The sequence below is a fragment of the Schistocerca serialis genome, chromosome 2 (genome assembly GCF_023864345.2).
Source record: "Schistocerca serialis cubense isolate TAMUIC-IGC-003099 chromosome 2, iqSchSeri2.2, whole genome shotgun sequence".
NCBI lineage: Eukaryota > Metazoa > Arthropoda > Insecta > Orthoptera > Acrididae > Schistocerca > Schistocerca serialis.
The window spans coordinates 597,822,051-597,843,053 of NC_064639.1; the positions used below are offsets into that span (position 1 = coordinate 597,822,051).

Genomic DNA, 21,003 nt, shown 5'->3' on the forward strand with positions numbered 1-21,003 from the left:
CAGAGACAGCTCCTGCCGCCAGCGATTGGCTGGCCGATCAGGTGCAAGCGGTGCGTCTAGGTGACACGGAAGACAGCCAAGGGCGGCTACCGCTGGATGACACTGTAGATGAGACATGCTTTGGCAGAGAAGGAGAGGAACTGTGTTTCTTATCAGCCTTCTTGGAAGCAGGGTGTTGAGAAGAGGGAGGAGTCGATGGTTGTGAGGTTGGGGTACGTAAAATATCTTCACAATTAGGCTCTTTTTTGGAGGTCCGGGAATCCGATTTTGGGGACTGTGGTTTAACACAATGAATGTTGAGCCTTGGAGAGGGCGGGTGATAGCGAGGAGGTTGAGCGGGTGATCTTTGGGTTGGCCGATTTGACTACCGCAGGTGAGATCGCACGTCTGTGTGGCTATCTCCTTAGTAGGCCGAGGAGAGGCAAGGACAGTGCTGTATTTACCCGCTGGAAGCACAGTAGGCTTTCTACTGGTGAATAACTTACAATCAGCAAAGGTAGACACCTTTCAGTAACTCGGATTTCCTGAATAATTCATTCATCTTTGAAAATGGGGCAATCTCTAGAGGAAGCAGCATGGTTGCCCTTAGAGTTGGTGCAACGAGGGGATGGAGGTGGACAATCATCCTCATGGGAATCCTTGCCACATGTAACGCATTTGGCTGTATTGGAACATGACTGGCTGGTATGATTAAACTGCTGACACCAATAGCAACACGTAGGATTGGGTATGTAAGGGCAAACTGAAATGATCTCATATCCCGTTTTAATATTCAATGGCAGTTGAACCCTGTCAAATGTCAAGAAGAGAGTATGGGTGGGTACCAAGTCCTTGTCAACCCTTTTCATGACTCAATGTAGGGCGATTATGCTCTGGTCAGACAGGCAATTTTGAATGTCCTCAATGGATAATTCGTCGAGTGATCATGTATAAACTACCATAAACTACCCCTTGTGAGACATTTAAAGTACGGTGCACTTCCACCTGGACAGGGAAGGTGTGTAGCAGTGTAGTTTGAACAGCGTAGTTTGAAGCCATTTATGAGCATGGAGGGCACTGACTGTTTCTAACAACAAGATGTCATTTTACAGGACCTGCAATTGTGTGGACAACTTTCTGAATAATGAAAGGGTTGACTGGAGAAGTCTTGACCTCCTTCAGACCGAGAAACAACTACAAACGAACTTTGGCAATGATGGAAGAATTTCCGTGGCTGAAACTAGTCTAGCTTTCTCTTGTGGGCAGAAGTTGTAGAAGTAGAGGAAACCATTGCGAAAATATCCCCCATGATTAGGGGCTTCTCTGATGGTGCACTCCTTTCTGGTGGGGGTCCTCTCTGAGGGCACTCCTGCCTTAGGTGATTGTCCACCCCTCAGGTCACATCACCCAAGAAACAGATGGAGGGACCAATCAGCACGTTCGGAAGGTACCAGCTCGGGTAATCACCCCTCCGTGAGCCTGCCCATTACCAGGGGTACTTACGTGTCCTACTTGTCTACCCAAGATGGGGAATTAACGCGTTAACCTGACACCGGCTACACATGGGATTGCGTAGGTCGGCCTTCAGACACACAGAGGGAGAAAAGAAAGAGAAAGGGAGGAACAAAGAAAAGGAAAGAAGAGAAGAAGGTAAAGAGAAGAATGAAGGAAAGGATTCCAAATTGAGGACAGAGACTTTCCAGCATAGAGAGCAAAGAAGAGAAACGTCATCTTACAGTCACAAGCGGCCATCTCCACACATAGGCACAAAACATACTCCCAAAGAGAGGGAGAAGAAGAAGGCAAGGGCCGAGGTGTGGATGGTAAGAGGGGGGATGCCGAAAAAGAAGGTATGCAGCCCGGAAAGGAGAGAGAGCTGCACTAGCTTGGGGTCCAAGCCCGGAGGGCAGGGGAGATCTATAGCAGAGAAGGTGCCATGAGCAGCACTGAAGTGGGTAGGGGAACCCTCATTCAGGAGAGACAAACTGAGGTCTGTGATAAATTGCCCACGTAGGATACCCCTACCTGTTGAAGTGACACTCCCTCGCAGTGGATGGTCGGCATCGAAGTCCCCAAGGAGGAAAAACAGGCAGAAGTTGCTGGATTAAGGTAGACAGTGCAACATAAGGAAGTGGCCTACCTGGAGTGAGGTAGACTTTGCAAATGGTGATTCCCAGAGTCACTTGCACTCAAACCACTATCACTGCCAAGTTGGTATGTAGGGGGATCCAGTCACTAATGACATTGGAGTGAACAAAGTGCAGACCCACCAGATGCTACCCTAGGGCGAGCACAGTTCCGACAAAGCCCGATAACCACGGAAATGCGTTTCTTGAAGAACAAGACAGATTGCAGAATAGGAGAATACAAGACGTTGAATTTCCGGTAGGTAATGATAGTATGTGTTGCAATTCCACTGGATGATCGTGTGGCGAGAGTCCAAGGCAGACATGAAGAAGCCAAGGAGGAGGTCAGGTCACTCAGTCAGTAGTTGTCACCGACAAGGATGGGGTGACATCCATAAATAAGATGTCAGACTCAGATTGCAAGGGGGGGAGATGTCACCACCGAGGGTGCCCTGGCTTGGGATTTATGCTTGTTGTTTTTCTCTTTCTGAAGTGGAGGAGGGCAGGGTACAGGAGTAGTACAGGCCTCTACGAGATCAGGAACGGAAGGAGAGCGGGCAACCTTGGGGCGCACAGATGGTGTGCCTCGTGGCCCAGTGGTGGTAAGAGTCTTCTAGCCTGAGAGATGCCAGGGAGAGGGGTCCCGGGAGGGAGCCCAATCACCAGCTGATGCCGAAGAAGGGGGGCACTTCTTCAGCCAGGGAGGGGAAGTGGCTCCCCTGATGGGAGGTTGTGGGAACTGCAAGAGAGGGGGAGAGGGCAGAGGGACGGTGCTGGGGTAAGGACGAAGGGGGAGGAGGAAATGAAGTAACAGAGGCAAAAGTTGGAGATAGTGACACTGGATGGAGTATCTCATACTTTTGGTGAGCCTCAGCATAAGACAGGTGATCCAGGGATTTGTACTCTTGGATCTTCTTCTCTTGCTTGTAATCCAGGCAATCTGGCGAGCGACGGGAGTGGCAGCAAGCACAACTGACACACACAGGTGGCGGAACACAGAAGCTTCCCTCATGGAGTGTGTGGTCACAGTCACCAAACAAAGAGACAACCGCACAGCAGGAAGACGTAAGCTCAAAACGCAAGCATCGCATAGGTGGAGGGACGTACGGCTTCACGTCACATCTATAATACATAACCCTGACCTTCTCTCGAAAGCCAGAATGAAGGCACCAGTATCGGTGCGTTTGTCTTTGCGACCCTTTTGATGCGTCAAACAAAATGAACGCCACGTCGCTCCATATTCGCCCCAAGTTCCTCATCAGTTTGCAGGATGAGGTCCCTAAGAAAAATTACTCCCTGGACAATATTCAGAGATTGGTGAAGAGTGGTAGACACTGGGATATTACCAAGACAATCATAGACACAAAGAGCTGTGGATTGCTTGGCAGAAGTAGTTTTGATCAACAGGGAGCCCGACCGCATCTTACTAAATGATTCCAATTCACCAACATTGTCCTCGATATTTTCCACGAAAAGCAACGGCTTTGTGGCGGTGAATGTCTCCCCATCCGACCTAGCACAGACGGCATAACGGGGAAACAATAAAAAAAATACCCATAATTGTAAAAAATTGACGGGTTTTCCCCTATTTTCTACCAGATGAAAACATTTCTGGGTTTTTCCCACATTTCCCGGAGTGTGTACACCCTGAGCTCTTTTTGCTATCCCGAAGAATGCGACAACACTGTGCACCCAACTGTTTGTAACAAATGTGGTTGGCCATCATAGGATGACAGTTAAAAACTTAGAGAGCACATTTGTGGGCGTGAAATGTGTGGTGCACACCTCAGTCCACCAAGGGACCAGGGCACAGCGCAGTGAAGAGGAACTGTGGGGAATGGAACATGCTACGGTGGTAAAGATAATGTTTGTAAGATATTCTACCTGGTCATCGCAACTGGCGGAAACTATGTTCATCGAAGGTCGCCAGGGAGGAATAAGGCCTCCAGTCACTCCCAGAAAGCTGTCATTTGGGTGTGCGCGCAGGTGGGGGTATGAGTCAGCAGCTGGATAACAAACAGGAAATGGTCGCTTGCATACTTGTCAGAGAGAAAGGACCACTCGAGATGATGGGCAAGTAGGGTAGTGCAGGAGAGGTCCAAATGGGAATAGGTGTGAGTGAAGTCTGAAAGGAACATGGGTGCCCCCGTGTTAAGGCAGATGAGGTTAAAGTGGTTGAGAAGGTCAGCCAAGAGAGCACCTCTCTGAAAGGTTCTGGGAGAACTCCAAAGGGGATGGCACGCATTAAAGTCACCAAACAGCAAAAAGGGGGAGGGTTGGTGGGGGGGGGGGGGGGGAGGAGTTGCCCAATAAGCTAGAGAAAGTTTGCCCTGGTGACATCTAATGACGGCGATATGTGAATGGTACAAAGAGAAAAGTGAAAAGGTAACGTGAGGAGGGAAAACGCGGACTGCAACAGCTTGAAGCCAGGTAGTCAGGGAGACAGGTTGACTATGAACAACGTCCCGGGTGTGCAACATTACTTCCCTACGAGATGGAATGCTGTCTTTGGGGAGAAGGTCAAAGTGGACTGGGAAGAAATTTGAGAGCTCAAAGTGGTCATGAGGATGCAATTTTGTTTCCTGGAGGCAGAGAACAAGTGGATGCTGCAATTTTAAGAGAAGATGTATGTTCTCTTAATTGGATTGAAGGCCGCAAACGTTCCACTGGAGGAGAGTCATAATGGAGAGAGCAGGCGGGGAAAAGTAAAGGGGTGTCCCCTCGGCGGCTGTTGCTGAGTGCCAGCCTTCGAAGACTCGCTGCTACAGGGTGCAGGATCCCGCTCAACAAGGTCTACAGAGATTTCGGCATTCACCCGATGTCAGTCTGCGAGTCCAGGGTAGGATAATGGTTGGTGGTGTGCATTGGCGACACAGAGATCGGCCAGGCGAGTGTATCACGGGGTGACACTGTTGAAGATGATCTCCAAGTTGGTGAACGAGAAGACTGTTTGCCTTTGTTTCACTTCTTGCAGCCTTTTTGGTTGGCAGAGGAAGACTAAGATGTTTGTTGGCTGGAGGGACATAGGAAGTTGCAGGAGTAGTCCTTCTGCCCTTTCTGGCCTCCAGGTTGTGCGGCAGGTGACTTCAACCCATTAAGCGAAAGTTTTGTGGCCTATTGCACAGTTGGAGGAGGAGGCGGCGGGGATGTTACCATGACACGGGGCGACTTCACAACAGTAGTGATGAATTTGACGTCACATGTATGTGTAGCCATGTCCTTTGTGGAGCAAGATACAAGAACAGTACTGTACGTGCCGAGAGAGAGACCGCAGTGTTTCCAACTAGCCAACAACTTGCAAGTGACCAGGTAAGGCACTTTCTCTTTCACCCACATCTCCTTGACAGCCCGCTCATCAAGAAACACCAGAAGATCTTTGGAGGTGACGGCTTGATCGGCGTTGCAGCTGATACAATGGGGAGTAGGAGACAAACAATCACCCTCGTGAGCATCCCTACCACAGGTTACACATTTGGCCAGATGTCAACAGGAGATTCGAGTGTTATTGTAATGATGATACTGGTAGCAGCACATCAGGTTTGGAGTGTACAGTTGGATGGATAACATCATAGCCTCCTATGATCTTTGACAGAAGCAACACACTATTTAAAGTGAGAAAAAATAGTGTGTGCGGGCAGTAAGGATTTATCTACCCTTTCCATCACCCAATGGACAGCAATGACACCCTGATCAGAGAGGTACATCCGGATTTCTGCCTCAGTGAGACCATCAAATAGCCTAGTGTAAGTTAACACCACGGGATGAATTCAACGTTCGATGGGCCTTGACATGAACAAGATAGCTGTTGAGAGAAGCTGCAAGCAGTTGATGTGCTTGAAAATTTGAAGCAGTCTCTAAAAGCAAAGTGCCATTTCGTAAACGGGAACAGAATTTCACAGAGCTGGCAATTGCATCAACATCTTTCTGAATAATAAACGGATTTACCGTAGCAAAGGACTGACAGTCTTCAGTGCGTCAAACCACGAGGAACTGTGGTGCAGCTGGGAGGGTCTTTGAATTGTTAGCCTCATTCATTTTATGTTTGGTAGACACTGACTGCGAAGATGATTGGCTTACTGCGAGAAAATCCCCTATGATTGCCAGCATCTCCGATAGTGTGCTCCTTTCGAACTGGGAGCCCCCTCAGAAGGGGGTGCACCTGCCTTAGGTGATTGTTCACACCTAAGGTCACACATTCTGAATATGTGACAGAGACCAATTGGCAATTTGGGAATGTAGCAAGCAGCTCAGGTAATCACCCCTCCTTGGGCCTGGCCTGTACCAGGGGGGTACATGCGAACCCTACTTGTCAACCCACAGCTGGGAATTACGCGTTACCCAGTCACACGTTATGCATCAGATGCATTGGCTGTCCTTCAGGAACACACAGGGAGGAAGAAGAAAAAGAGCGCCCTCAAATGTAAAAGTGGAAGAAGGATAGGAGACGGCGAACAAAGAAAGAAAAAAAGGAATGGAAACCAGTGGAGAGAGAGTTCTGATATTAGCTACTGAATATGCAGAACACATTTCCAAAAATATCCCAGACATGTTCCCCAGGAAGGGACAAAAGAACAGCAAGAGGATAAAAATGCAGCACGCAGGGGAAAAGATGCTGCGAAGGCTGGGGCCCCATGGTAGCCAAGCATAAACCCACCACGAACCACCTGCTGTCGCAAAGAGAGACACTTTAAGCCTCTAAACCTCCTTCGATATTGGTAGAATTAAGGCGGGGGTGAAGCGTTTGACACCATGCGTTCTGCGGAAAGTATTTCACATGGTGATAGTGGAGACAATGAAATTTCCATTGTCAAATACTTATTGACAGAATGATACACTTGCAAAGGCTCTTCTATATGATAGACACATGACTGCTCTAACTGTTTAACGTTACATAACAACTTAAGAACTACAAGCAAGTACTAACTTAATAAACCAAAAATAACTCCACTATATAAACGCATGCTCAGTGAAGTTATTTTGTCACTCCATACACAGGAACTGGCTAGGAATTACTAGGGAGATATAGTCGGTTGGTAATCTGAAAAGCAAGCAGCACTCATGGTGGGAGAAGTTGCCTTTCCCGGAAGAACACTGCAGCTGCCGTACAGGATGACTAAGATTTCACCTCGAGCAATCTAAAACTGAGCACAGGGATAATGTAGATTCTGTCCATATGCATTACTTGTGTTAGTGTTGTCACTAACTTCCAAGATCCTTTTCTTGTAGTATTCCTGCATTTTGTGGAACATAAACACCCTCAGGCGCGCGCGCGCCTGAGTGTGTGTGTGTGTGTGTGTGTGTGTGTGTGTGTGTGTGTGTGTGTGTGCGCGCATGCATGCACTGTGTAGCCAGTGATTCATAAAGCACATTGTGGACGGTCAGTATAGCTTTGTAAAATATCTTGTACTTGCTTCTTGTGACATAATGGGGTACATCAGAATGGGCAATTGCTTTCTCAGTCCTAATTTGGCAGACCTACGAAGGAAAGAAGTGAATGGCCACAACATGGTAACCTACCTTCCCTGGCACTCCTAGCACATGCACCTCCCCCTCCATACTGTTACACCACCAGAACACAATTTGTCCCTTAAAATGGCACTACTGCACTTAGATGTGGAACACACACTTAAAATTTGTTTTTAACACACTTCATTTAAAAATGACAATTTCATACTGTTAGATCAATATTTTTTGTAACTGTGATTTTTCTAACCCTTGCAATGCAGGAACTATTAGTTCTAGAGAAAAAAATGATTAGGACCTTTTTTGCAAGCAATTTATTGCAGTTTAATTTTGTACTGGGACACATTTTCATTAGAAGCAGCAGTTTTCGAGTTTATCAAGAAAAACACAAAAAGTGCCCTTTAAACACCTCTCCCAACCCAAAACTCACACCATACCGGTCAGGACTTTTAGTATGTTCGTGACACTCCCTCCTAGCACTATGCAAATATTTGAGATTATGTGATTTTTCCCCATAATTTTGCTTCACTGACTGGACTACAGTGGTGGCAAAAACACAATATCAAGGTATTTGTCACTACGCACAAATACAGATAGTAACTGAGGTGATTTACTGGAAGTACAATTCCTCCATACTCAAAGAAGTGGAAAGACAGCCGCATTAACAGCTCCTGTAATCAAATGAGTATAAAAAAATCCATTTTTTAAATTAGACGTGAGTCTTTACTACAAGAAAACTTAACAGAATGATGTTACTAACAGAATGATGAGACTGAAAGCACTGCAAGCAACCTGGTAATGCTGTGTTGTTCTACCTTTGTAGACCAGTTCATCCCTTCCAGATGCGCTCAGTCTGAGATTCAGCTCCTTACAGCCATCACATGATTTTTGAGTCTGTAATCAGTGAAGGTACGTTTGATGTGTGTTATGAAAATTGAACAGCAGAATTTAGAGGAATGTTACGCCATCAAGTTTTTGTTAAACTTTGGAAATCAGAGAGTACAACCTTAGAAAAGTTTAAACAGAGTGTTTTACAAAGAGCTCCTTGAAAAGCTCAGTAAAAGGGTGGATCGAGTTAGACCAGACATCACAGACAAGTTAATGCTGCATCGTGACAGTGTCCAAAATAAACTTCCATCATTGAATTTTTGAACTCAAAAGGCATTCCTGTTGTTCTGCAGACCCTCTATTCACCTGATACGAGTCCTTGTGACTTATTCTTTTTCCGAAACTAAAAACTGTCTTAATAGAACATCATTTTGGCACCATGGAAAACATTCGAAAGAATGTTTCTGACATGTCAAAGGCCCTACCAGCTCAAGCCTTTCAGCACTGCTACCGAAACTGGGAATGACTCCACCAGTGTACAGTTGCTGAAGGGAACTATTTTTAAGGGGACAATAGCGTTATCTGAAAAAATAAAACAGTAAGCAATAAAAAAAAATCAGCCTCATCACGTTCCTCACACACCTCATGTGGAGGATTAACTTCAAATGTCTTACATACAGATCTTGACTTAAGACCTTACATACTCTGCAGTCCGTGAAGTTTATCAAGTAACCTTTCCTTGATAGTAAAGAGTGAAATGTCAGCATATAATGACAGGAACAGGTGTTTTGGTAAAGCTGAATGAAAGTGTCCTGATTAATAAGATCACAAAGCTGTAATCAGTAAGTTAATTTAACTGAGAACCATGATAATTAAGTAACTTTAAGAATCTTAGATCAACAATACAACTTAATACCACCACTGTCACTTTTTCTTTTATTTTGGCACGTCATCTGGATTTCCATTTGATGTAGTACAACGCTTCCTTCTTAATATTGCTGTTTGTGCTGCTGCCCATGACATTATTTAAGATCTGAAACATCCTATTCCTTGTTAACTCTTCCCCTCCAAATACCATTCTAATATTCTCCTAACCCCCTCCCACGAATTTTTATTGTATGTCCTATTCAGTTTCTTTTCTTTCCCTTCCTTCTATGCTCAGTGATTATTTCTCCTATTATAATTTTCTCAGTTCTTTGAGGTTCGCCAATGACATTGTAATTCTGTCAGAGCCAGCAAAGGACTTGGAAGAGCAGTTGAATGGAATGGACAGTGTCTTGAAAGGAGGATATAAGATGAACATCAACAAAAGCAAAACAAGGATAATGGAATGTAGTCTAATTAAGTCGGGTGATGCCGAGGGAATTAGATTAGGAAATGAGGCACTTAAAGTAGTAAAGGAGTTTTGCTATTTGGGGAGCAAAATAACTGATGATGGTCGAAGTAGAGAGGATATAAAATGTAGGCTGGCAATGGCAAGGAAAGCGTTTCTGAAGAAGAGAAATTTGTTAACATCCAGTATTGATTTAAGTGTCAGGAAATCATTTCTGAAAGTATTCGTATGGAGTGTAGCCATGTATGGAAGTGAAACATGGACGATAACCAGTTTGGACAAGAAGAGAATAGAAGCTTTCGAAATGTGGTGCTACAGAAGAATGCTGAAGATTAGATGGGTAGATCACATAACTAATGAGGAAGTATTGAATAGGATTGGGAAGAAGAGAAGTTTGTGGCACAACTTGACCAGAAGAAGGGATCGGTTGGTAGGACATGTTCTGAGGCATCAAGGGATCACCAATTTAGTATTGGAGGGCAGCGTGGAGGGTAAAAATCGTAGAGGGAGACCAAGAGATGAATACACTAAGCAGATTCAGAAGGATGTAGGTTGCAGTAGGTACCTCATTTGAACTCTTCTGTCAAGAGAGTTAATTTGGAGCTGGAACGGCTGCTCATGTCGGGTGCGGGGTCACACATTGGTGTGGTTCATGTTGATTCTGTCAGTAGGTGGGATTATACTAGGCATGGCCTTCACCTCAACAGGAAGGGGAAGGGTAAATTGGCTGGGGAAATAGCAGGAAAGTTAAAGGGGGGAGGCACTGTCATGAGTGGTAAAATACCAGTGGTTATAGGATTCAGAAAAGACCCTTTTTTAGGGTAGGGAGGACAGAAAGAAAACAAATTTTAAGAGAGGTTAGAACTGAGACAAACCTTCAGTTTGAGAAAGAAATCAAAAAACATAATTCCAGCTTATTACATCAACATAAACAGCCATTGGTTAAGAATTTTCAACTGTCAGCAGATATTTTAACTCCATCCAATTTTAAGTCAGTCAATGTGAAATGTCAGCTATCTTTATTGCATCAAAATATTCGAGGACTGAGAAATAAAATTAATGAATTAACTATCTGCATAGATGAATTAGAGTCTTCAAACCCAGCTGACATAATCTGCCTCTCTGAACATCATGTGACCACTGGTATAGAACTTTTAAGTGTTACAGGGTTTAGGTTAGCATCTCACTATTGTAGATCAGAAATGGAGAAAGGAGGAGTTGCCACATTCATCAGGAACTGTCATAAATTTAAGAACATAGACATTCATAAATTTTGCCTAGAACAGCATATGGAAGCATGTGCAACAGAATTAGATTTTCACAAAAAATCTTTCATAATATTAAGTGTATATCGAGCACCTGCAGGTAACTTTAATCTGTTTGTAAACCACCTTGAAGCTGTACTGGCCCATTTAACAACCAAAAACAAAGAAATAGTGGTTGCTGGTGATTTCAATGTAGATTTCCTTAAAGACTCTCCCAATAAGAACCTATTTGAGTTAGTAACACTATCATTCAACTTAATTCCCACAGTAAAGTTCCCCACTAGGATAACCACTTGCTCACAAACAGCCATTGATAATATCTTTATAGAAAAGTCAAATGAACAAAATTATATTACAAAACCAATAGTCAATGGCCTCTCAGACCATGACATGCAGTTCCTTCTGTTAAATGTTAATACTGAACAGGATATAAAATCTGTTAAATCTGAGCTCAAGAGGGTAATCAGTAAGCCAAAAATTGATTATTTTAGGACACTCCTCAGAGACATTCACTGGACTGATGTTTACAGTGCTCATGGCATGAATGAAAAATATAACATTTTTGCTAATAAAGTGCTTACCTTATTTGAACACTGCTTTCCCCCAAAACTTACCAAGGTTAGAGCAAAGTCTACAAAGAAGCCATGGATTACTCGAGGAATAGGGGTATCTTGTAAAACAAAAAGAAAACTGTATCTGTCAATCCGAAACATTTCCAATGTTGATGCTATAGCACATTATAAGAAATACTGCAAAATATTAAAGACTGTAATACGGATGTCAAAGCAAATATATTACAAGGAAAAGATAGTCATATCAGATAACAAAATAAAGACAATATGGGATATAGTGAAGGAGGAGACCGGTAGAACCAGACATGAAGAGGAACAAATAGCATTAAGAGTAAATGATGCATTGGTGACAGATGTGTATAGTGTTGCAGAACTTTTTAACAAACATTTTATAACTGTTACTGAAAAGATGGGGTTGTCAGGTTCGGTAGATGCTGCTATGGATTACCTTAGACCAGACATTTCAAGTAACTTCCATAATATGAATTTGACCCTCACTACCCCAACAGAAATAATGTCCATCATAAAATCTTTAAAATCAAAAACATCTAGTGGGTATGATGAAATATCAACAAAGTTAATTAAAGAATGTGATTCTGAGCTAAGTAACATATTAAGCTATCTGTGTAACCAGTCGTTTATCAGTGGAATATTTCCCGAATGGCTGAAATATGCTGAAGTTAAGCCACTGTTTAAGAAGGGAGATAAAGAAATAGCATCAAATTTCCGTCCAATTTCACTGTTGCCAGCATTCTCAAAAATTTTCGAAAAAGTAATGTACAGTCGTCTTTATAACCATCTTATCTCAAATAACATACTGTCAAAGTCACAGTTTGGATTTCTAAAAGGTTCTGATATTGAGAAGGCTATCTACACTTACAGTGAAAATGTACTTAATTCATTAGACAAAAAATTGCAGGCAACTGGTATATTTTGTGATCTGTCAAAGGCATTTGACTGTGTAAATCACAATATCCTTTTAAGTAAACTAGAATATTATAGTGTAACAGGAAATGCTGCAAAATGGTTCAAATCTTATATCTCTGGCAGGAAACAAAGGGTGTTATTAGGAAAGAGACATGTATCAAGCTATCAGGCATCATCCAACTGGGAACTAATTACATGTGGGGTCCCACAAGGTTCCAGTTTGGGGCCCTTACTTTTTCTTGTGTATATCAATGACCTTTCATCAGTAACATTACCAGATGCCAAGTTTGTTTTGTTTGCTGATGATACAAACATTGCAATAAATAGCAAATCAAGTGTAGTCTTAGAAAGATCAGCCAATAAAATATTTGTAGACATTAATCACTGGTTCCTAGCCAATTCTTTGTCACTAAACTTTGAAAAAACACACTACATGCAGTTCAGAACTTGTAAGGGGTGTCCCAAGAGTATATGTCTAACATATGATGACAAGAAGATAGAAGAAGTGGACGGTGTTAAATTCTTGGGATTACAGCTTGATAATAAATTCAACTGGGAGGAGCACACCACAGAACTGCTGAAGCGTCTTAACAAATCTCTGTTTGCAATGCGAATTTTGTCAGACATAGGGGATATAAAAATGAAAAAGCTGGCATACTATGCTTACTTTCATTCCATAATGTCATATGGGATTATTTTCTGGGGTAATTCATCAAGCCAAGCTAAAGTTTTCCGGGCACAAAAACGTGCAGTAAGAATTATATGTGGTGTGAACTCAAGAACATCCTGCAGAAGCCTGTTTAGGGAACTAGGGATACTAACTACAGCTTCCCAATATATTTATTCCTTAATGAAATTTGTCATTAAAAATATATCACTTTTTCAAACCAACAGCTCAATTCATGGAATCAATACTAGAAATAAGAATAATCTTCACAAGGATTTAAAGTCACTTAGTCTTGTACAAAAAGGTGTGCATTATTCAGGAACACACATTTTCAATAACTTGCCAGCAGCCATAAAAAGCTTAACAACCAATGAAATTCAGTTTAAGAGAAGCCTAAAGGATTTATCGGTGGCCAACTCCTTCTACTCCATTGATGAATTTCTGAGGAAAACCAACTGATTTGTATATAAGTACAACATAACTTCTGCACAATTTCAGTGCAGTAATGTGTTCACTGAAAATTTGTGTGTGTGTGTGTGTGTGTAAGTATAATCTAACTTCTGCACCATTTCAGTGCAGTAATGTGTTCATTGTAAATAAGTATTACAGTAGTTGTATTACATGTTTCTTACCTTATAAATAAATATAAAACTTTTTTATTTTAAATTCAGTGCAATAGTATTTGTAAAATGACTCTTAGTGTTCATTAAAAAATGACGATCATTCCACTTGGGACCTGTGGAATGGTACATTAGCTTATTTGTTTTAGTTTAAATATTTGTCATGTATTGTTGTTTTTCTGACATGTTCCACATCCTGGAGGACCTCCTCACTACGGATCAATTGGAATGAAAGTAAATCTAATCTAATCTAATCTAAACTGGGAGATGAAAAAGCTTGCACAGGATAGAGTAGCATGGAGAGCTGCATCGGACCAGTCTCGGGACTGGGGACAACAACAACAACAACAACAATTTTCTCAGTATAGTCTGCTACATCGCAAGACCATCTACACATTGTCTTACAATATTGTACTGGCCCTTCCACTACAAAAACAAACCAAATGACTGTTCATGTACATGCATGTATGTGTACTTCCTCCACCTAAAACAAAAGATAAATTCTGTTACTAGTTTGAACACTTTCTGGAGTTTAAGGGTTATTCTTGCATTTTATGTCCACTGAGGTAAGTTTTTTTTGAAGGGCTTTGTTGAAATACAAGTATTCACATGTTGTATTAGTCTGATTCGAACAACATTCTTGTTACTGTATTGGTGAACATCTATCAAAAAGTATGTGTCCAATGTTAGCCATGTCATGTATTAAGTACTGCCAGCTGCCAAAAATGTTATGTGCATGTTTTCATAGTATCAGTGATTATTTTTTATTTAAAATAATAACAGATCATAGAATTTTCAGCAAATTCTGCCATAAGAAAGGAATAAAGTGCATCAGAGTTTTAGGAATGTTAAATATTCCTTTTGGTGAGTATGCTATGAGTAAAAAAAGGTTTTACGAGTATTGTAATCGTTTTGAAGAACATTGTGATGATGAAAATGACAAGCACCTGGGTGCACCAGCACACCAACCAATGTTGAAAAGTGAAAGAAATGATTATGAAATATTGTCAAATCACAACCAGAAAAGTTTCTAATGACGGTGGCATGTCAACTGGCTCATGGCATGAAATTGTTTTGGAAGTAGTTTAACTTTCTGCATTGAACGCAATGTTGCACAGTTTACTTTAATTTTAATAGTATAGTGCCCCATTAATTCTTTCCACAAGGTAAAATGCACAATATGGGTACTACTTACAAGATCAACAGCAATTTCTGGAGGATCAATTTATGGCTTTTACACCATGATAATTCATCTGCTCACATTTTCTTGTGTGTTCGTGAACATTTGGCAAAAAACAAGCCTCCATATTCACTCCATGTGACTACTTTATGCACCAAAAAAATAAAGAGAACCTTAAAGGGCATTCTTTTACAAGTGTTGGAGATTAAAAACACATCGCTGAGTGATTGAATGGTATCCCTAAAATATAAAGTTCCAGTAATGTTTCAGGAATAGGAAACTGTGATGGCGCAATTGAACAACAGGTAATGGTGGAATATTTTAAAGAAGATAACATTGTTGTAGATTAGTAAATAAACCAAGGTTTAGATCCAACATTCACCGCAATAATCTTGTTGCTTCCACTAACATTGTCCATGATGCCGTCAAAGTCAGGACCCTGACAACATTAGTGTTGTTGTCTACCCAAGTTTTGTCAATATAAAAGTGCTTTCCACCTTCGTTCATAATTTCCCTACTTATATCAAATATCTGCACCACCTGTTATATAAATAAGTTCTCTGTACATGAATCTCCCTTTTACTTGCAGATCTCTCTTCAATACATCTACATGACTACTCTGCAATTCACACTTAAGTGCTTGGCAGAGGGTTCGTCAAACCACAATCATACTATCTCCCTACCAATCCACTCCCGAACAGCGCGCGGGAAAAACGAACACCTAAACCTTTCTGTTCGAGCTCTGATTTCTCTTATTTTAGTTTGATGATCATTCCTACCTATGTAGGTTGGGCTCAACACAATATTTTCGCATTCAGAAGAGAAAGTTGGTGACTGAAATTTCGTAAACAGATCTCGCCGCGCCGAAAAACGTCTTTGCTGTAATGACTTCCATCCTAATTCGCGTATCATATCTGCCACACTCTCTCCCCTACTACGTGATAATATAAAATGAGCTGCCCTTTTTTGCACCCTTTCGATGTCCTCCGTCAATCCCACCTGGTAAGGATCCCACACCGCGCAGCAATATTCTAACAAGAGGACGAACGAGTGTAGTGTAAGCTGTCTCTTTAGTGGACTTGTTGCATCTTCTAAGTGTCCTGCCAATGAAACGCAACCTTTGGCTCGCCTTCCCCACAATATTATCTATGTGGTCTTTCCAACTGAAGTTGTTCGTAATTTTAACACCCAGGTACTTAATTGAATTGACAGCCTTGAGAATTGTACTATTTATCGAGTAATCGAATTCCAACCGATTTCTTTTGGAACTCATGTGGATCAGCTCACACTTTTTGTTATTTAGCGTCAACTGCCACCTGCCACACCATACAGCAATCTTTTCTAAATCGCTTTGCAACTGATACTGGTCTTCGGGTGACCTTACTTGACGGTAAATTACAGCATCATCTGCAAACAACCTAAGAGAACTGCTCAGATTGTCACCCAGGTCATTTATATAGATCCGGAACAGCTGAGGTCCCAGGACGCTTCCCTGGGGAACACCTGATATCACTTCAGTTTTACTCGATGATTTGCCGTCTATTACTACGAACTGCGGCCTTCCTGACAGGAAATCACGAATCCAGTCACACAACTGAGAAGATACCCCATAGGCCCGCATCTTGATTAGAAGTCGCTTGTGAGGAACGGTGTCAAAAGCTCTCCGGAAATCTAGAAATACGGAATCAACTTGAGATCCCCTGTCGACAGCGGCCATTACTTCGTGCGAATAAAGAGCTAGCTGCGTTGCACAAGAACGATGTTTTCTGAAACCATGCTGATTACATATCAATAAATCGTTCCCTTCGAGGTGATTCATAATGTTTGAATACAGTATATGCTCCAAAACCCTACTGCAAACCGACGTCAATTATATAGGTCTGTAGTTCGATGGATTACTCCTATTACCCTTCTTAAACACTGGTGCGACCTGCACAATTTTCCAATCTGTAGGTACAGATCTATCGGTGAGCAAGTGCTTGTATACGAGTGCTAAGTAGGGAGCTATTGTATCAGCGTAATCTGAAAGGAACCTATTCGGTATACAATCTGGGCCTGAAGACTTGCCCGTATCAAGCGATTTGAGGTGCTTCGCAACGCCTAAGGTGTGTTCGTGTTTCAAATTCTGGAATATTCCATTCATCTTCCCTGGTGAAGTAATTTCGGAAAACTGCATTCAATAACTCCGCTTCAGCAGCACAGTCATCACCAACAATACCATCAGCAATGCGCAGCGAAGGTATTGCCGCTTGTGCACTTTACATATGACCAGAATTTCTTCGGAATTTCTACCAAATTTCGAGACAATGTTTCGTTGTGGAACCTATTAAAGGCATCTCGCATTGAAGTCGGTGCCAAATTTCGCGCGTCTGTAAATTTTAGTCAATCTTCAGGATTTTGTGTTCTTCTGAACTTCGCATGCTTTTTCCGTTGCCTCTGCAACAGAGTTTGGACCTGTTTTGTGTACCACGGGGGATCAGTTCCATCCCTTACCAATTTATGAGGTATGAATCTCTCAATTGCTGTTACTACTATATCTTTGAATTTGAGCCACATCTCGTCTACATTTGCATCGTCAGTTCGGAAGGAATGGAGATTGTCTCTCAGTAAGGCTTCTAGTGACACTTTATCCGCTTTTTTAAATAAAATTATTTTGCGTTTGTTTCTGGTGGATTTGGAAGCAATGTTATTGAGCCTAGCTACAACGACCTTGTGATCTCTAATCCCTGTATCAGTCATGATGCTCTCTATCAGCTCTGGATTGTTTGTGGCTAAGAGGTCAAGTGTGTTTTCGCAACCATTTACAATTCGCGTGGGTTCGTGGACTAACTACTCGAAATAATTTTCGGAGAAAGCATTTAGGACAATCTCGGAAGATGTTTTCTGCCTACCACCGGTTTTGAACAAGTATTTTTGCCAACATATCGAGGGAAGGTTGAAGTCCCCACCAATTATTACTGTATGAGTGGCGTATTTATTGGTTACAAGACTCAAATTTTCTCTGAACTGTTCCACAACTATATCATCGGAGTCTGGGGGTCGGTAGAAGGAGCCAATTATTAACTTAGTTCGGCTGTTAAGTATAACTTCCACCCATACCAATTCGCACCGAGTATCTACTTCGACTTCACTACAAGATAAACCACTACTGACAGACACAAACACTCCACCACCAATTCTGCATAATCTATCTTTCCTGAACACCGTCTGAGACTTTGTAAAAATTTCTGCAGAACTTATTTCAGGCTTTAGCCAGCTTTCTGTACCTATAACAATTTCAGCTTCTGTGCTATCTATTAGCGCTTGAAGCTCGGGGACTTTCCCAGCACAACTACAATAATTTACAACTACAATTCCGACTGTTCCTTGATCCAAGCACATCCTGTATTTGCCATGCACCCTTTGAGATTGCAGCCCACCCCGTACTTTCCCGAGGCCTTCTAACCTAAAAAACCGCCCAGTCCACGCCACACAGCCTCCGCTACCCGTGTAGCCGCCAGCTGAGTGTAGTGAACTCCTGACCTATTCAGCGGAACCCGAAACCCCACCACCCTATGGCGCAAGTCAAGGAATCTGCAGCCAACACGGTCGCAAAACCGTCTGAGCCTCTGATTCAGACCCTCCACCCGGCTCTGCACCAAAGGTCCGCAGTCGGTTCTGTCAACGATGCTGCAGATGGTGAGCTCTGCCTTCATCTCGTAAGCAAGACCGGCAGCCTTCACCAAATCAGATAGCCGCTGGAATCCAGAGAGAATTTCCTCAGATCCAAAGCGACACACGTCATTAGTGCCGACATGTGCTACCACCTGCAGCTGGCTGCACCTTGGGCTCTTCATGGCATCCGGAAGGACCTTTTCCACATCAGGAATGACTCCACCCGGAATGCACATTGAGTACACACTGGATTTCTTTCCCTCCTCAGCCGCCATATCCCTAAGGGGCCCCATTACGCGCCTGACATTGGAGCTCCCAACTACCAATAAGCCCACCCTCTGTGATTGCCCGGACCTTGAAGGCTGAGAATCATCCTCTGAAACAGGGCAGGCAGCTGCATCTGGCTCAGCCAGAGACAGTGCCTGAAACCTGTTTGTCAGACGCACAGGGGAAGCTTTCTGATCAGCCTCCGGGGACGTCTTTCGCTGCCTGCCATGCCTTGGAACGACCTCCCAATCAACAACAGGCGAGGGCTCAGCCCACTGCGGGCAGCAACCGGGGCAACCACAGCGGCAGACCGATCTGGGGACAGACGGGACGAGGTTGACATCCCCGTGATACCCAAGTCCGGCCCCCCACAGTGGTGCCCATTGGCAACAGCCTCAAGCTGTGCGACCGAAGTCAGCGCCGCTTGCAGCTGTGAGCGAAGGAATGCCAACTCAGCCCTCATCCGAACACAGCAATCACAGTCCCTGTCCATTCTAATCGATGTTTAACAACAGTTACTGAAACACGAGTCAGTGCCTAGATAACGCAAGGGAAACACGCAAAGAATGTATTAACTAACCTGTACAAATGCCTAACGACTGTGTACAATCTGCCTGAATTTACGATTACAGTAACTAAAACTCGAAATTACACCTCCTATACAAAACTAACACGCAATTTAAGTAAGAATCTATGAAGTAAACACTAAAGCGCGATGCTACAACTCTCAAATACTATAATACGCCCGAAATTTATGAATTAAACAATGCAAGTACCCAAAAACACACAAAGAAATTAAGAATTAAACTATGTAACAAATAAGTAAGCTAGGGGTATACGACTTGCTGCTGCAGCTGCTTATCCAACGGCGGCAGGGAGCACACTGGCTGTGACCAACCGACACTGACCGTTCAAAACAAAAACAGAAGACCGACAACTACGCGAATTTACACTATTCAGGTACTAAAGCGCGATGCTACAACTCTCCTGTTTCTCCCATTATGTCTTGCAAAACTGCTTCCTACCAAGGAAAAATTTTGTTTTGTGTGCATAATGTCAGCACTATTTATTTTTTTTATTTTTTATTTTTTTTATTTATGTAAAGTCCTCCATCATTTTTCAAATTATCGGTTTTGTAAAGGAGTCTGAAGTCACCGGTTTCCTCCCAAAATTCTTAGCATTCTTTGTTGGCAACTCGAGTAAACTAAGAGGTTTATTTTCATGTTCCTTTCTTATGCATCCTATTGTCTTAAGGTTCGAGTTTCTTATAGGTTTCCGCTCTTGGTTTCGGACTGGCAATATTAGCCAACAGTTATTCTTGTGTCGACTCTTTAATACAATCTGTATTCATGTTACAAATAACCAGACATTCTTCACTCTTTTAGTACCGCCACTTTGTACTGTGCACATTTACTTGCAATGTGGTATGCTTATCAGTCATTTCCGAATAACTAAATATATCACTAAAAGTGCAAACTCAAATTCACTGATGCTGTAATTAAAAATAAGAGAAACAAAATCAATATAAATTACAGCACACTGCACTACACTTCTTGAAATGAGTAACAGAATTTGGATGTGCCTTTAGTGTAGTTGCAAGGTTCTTCTCAGAAAGGCCACCTCACCTATTATAACTGTGGCTTGCTCATGAATTTACTAACAGGTTATACCACCTTATTTTTTATCTTGTCCATTCAATGTCTTTGTTCTTTCTCTACTACATCTGTATTTCAAATGCCTCCAGCCAGTTTTTTTCTTATTACCTATGTTTCAGCACCATATAGATGGTTACTTCATACACAACACTTTGCATCTTTTCTTCAAATTTTAGCAGGAAACTCCTTTGATTTCAAAATGTCTCATTTGTCATTGCAATGCTGATTTTAATTTATGTGCTGCACAAACTATTGATCCACCTTTGTTTTAGGTTTTACCTAGTCTGTGAAGAATGCTAGAGTAGTTCTTCTTCACTACTCTACCACCACCTACAAAGTAGTCTGTTGTGTAGCTTGCTTTCATTTCTACAAGCAAGCAAATATATTAGCAAGTAAGAAAAGCTTATATACAGTATTTAAGAAAAGCTTATATACAGTATTATATTAACATAACCAACTAACTAAAC

The 21,003-nt window shown here is 42.3% G+C and overlaps 1 protein-coding gene across 1 annotated transcript in view; it reads right to left on the reverse strand.

Annotated features, from left to right (window-relative positions):
• LOC126457626 (ATP-dependent RNA helicase DDX3X) overlaps positions 1–21,003 on the reverse strand; it is a 166,355-nt gene that overhangs the window by 27,113 nt on the left and 118,239 nt on the right. The gene's annotated exons all lie outside the window — the stretch shown is intronic.